At 39.7% G+C, this 1,881-nt stretch overlaps 1 pseudogene across 1 annotated transcript in view; it reads left to right on the forward strand.

Moving 5' to 3' along the window:
* The first annotated feature begins 476 nt into the window (after positions 1-476).
* Positions 477-1,881, forward strand: part of LOC147469612 (troponin C, isotype gamma pseudogene) — an 8,931-nt pseudogene continuing 7,526 nt past the window's right edge. Inside the window, exon 1 of the transcript XR_015191980.1 lies at positions 477-540. The product of XR_015191980.1 is annotated as a troponin C, isotype gamma pseudogene (transcript). The remainder of the gene's footprint in view (positions 541-1,881) is intronic.

The raw sequence follows: 1,881 nt of genomic DNA on the forward strand, positions 1-1,881 counted from the left end.
CCTCCAAAAGACAAAATAAAAGCCCCTAAAACCAGCCCTCCTTTCCCTCCACAGCCCCCCTCCAAAAGACAAAACAAAGCCCCTAACACCAACCCTCCTTTCCCTCCATAGCCCACCCTCCAAAAGACAAAAAAAAGACAGAAAAAAAAATAGAAATAAAAAAAACAAAACCATCCTTCCTTTCCCTCCACAGCCCACCCTCAAAAAAAAAAAAAAAAAAAAAAAAAAATTAAAGGCACCCCCCCTTTCCCCCCCCACCCCCCCCCCCCCCCCCCAAAAAAAAAAACAAAAAAAAAAAAAAAAAAAAATAACATCTAAAAAAAAAACCCTCCCCTCCTTTCCTCCCACTAACACACCACAGCCCACCCTACTGCCTTCCGACGAAAAATCGACTTACTCTCCTTCGCCAAACACTGAGGAGGCATGTTTTCCATCACACCGGAGAGACCCCGAGGGAAATCATTATCCCATGGGGGATGATGGGAATCAAGATCTCTGAGAAGAACCTCCAGGAAGTCATTGCCGAGACTGATGAGGATGGTGAGTGAGGGGGGGATGGGGGGATGAGGGGAGGGGATGGGGGATGGGGGATGGGGGATGGGATGGGGGTGATAGGGAGGGGGGGATAGGGATGGGGAGGGGATGGGGGATGGGGATGGAGATGGGAATGTAGGGATGGGGGTTATGGGGATGGGGGAGGGGGAGGGGGAGGGGGATGAGGGATGGTGAGTGATGAAGATGGTGAGTGATGGGGGGAGGGAAGGGGGTAACGTGTTTGTGTTTATGGTGATGGTGTGTTTGTGTTTGTTTGTGTATGGTGTTGTGCATTGATGAGTGTGAGGGTGTGTTTTGTTTTGGTATGTGGTGTTGTGCTTTTAGTTTGTGATTGGTGCTATATTGTGTTTTGTTTTGTAATGGTGTTGTGTTTGTTATGTGTAATTTGTGTCCTGTGTTTTGGAGCCATTGGTGGGGGGGGGGGGGGGGGGGTGGAAGGTTTATATGGGGGTGTGTGTGCTTGTGGTTTTATGGTGGGTGTGGTTTGTCGGTTTGTGATGGTGTGTTTTATGTTTTTGCGTAAGTGTGTGTCCATGGGTAATTGTTATTTTTAATGTTAGTTGTATGGTGATGGTAGTACGTTTGTGTTTATGGTAGTGGTTATCATCATCTTCAACATCAAATTTATCATTATCATTCCTATTATTATTATCGGTATCATTTATATATATCGTGCTGTTCTTGTTTATCATCATCATTATCATCATCATCATTATTATCATTATCATTATCCTCATCCTCATCCCCATCTTCATTATCATTGTCATTATCATCATCATCACCACCATCATCATTATCATCATCATCAGTATCATCATTGTTATTATTATTAACACTATTTATATATTGTTAATTCACTACTATCATTATCATCATTAATAAATAGTAGTATTGTTATTGAAGCACGTTGATCTTCCTCGATTTTTTATCATTAATTTTATTGTCATTGTTATTATCATTATCTTCATCAATAATCGTTTTATGACATCAACATCATCGCTGTTTTCCATTGGTTTGTCAGTTTTCTTTTTTTATTATCATTATTATTATTTATCATCTCATAACCTCATAATCACAATCTTGCTCATCATAATCTCCATCATCACCCTCATCATGGAAATATAATCTTATTTTTTTCAATTACTATCACTAATAACATTCTATTTTTCCATTATAATCAGTAATAAAATTTATTTTCTTTCTTTTTTTTTTTCCTTCTTTCTTTCTTTCTTTCTTATAGTCCTTATTCTCATACCTTTCAAATCCTTTCCTTTCTCCTATCTTTCTTTATAGTTCAAGTTTCTCATCCCTCGTCTTTGCCTCGCC

The sequence above is a fragment of the Penaeus japonicus genome, unplaced genomic scaffold (assembly GCF_977035675.1).
Source record: "Penaeus japonicus unplaced genomic scaffold, GWHDUDI00000001_assembly GWHDUDI00000020, whole genome shotgun sequence".
In the NCBI taxonomy this organism is placed as follows: Eukaryota; Metazoa; Arthropoda; class Malacostraca; order Decapoda; family Penaeidae; genus Penaeus; species Penaeus japonicus.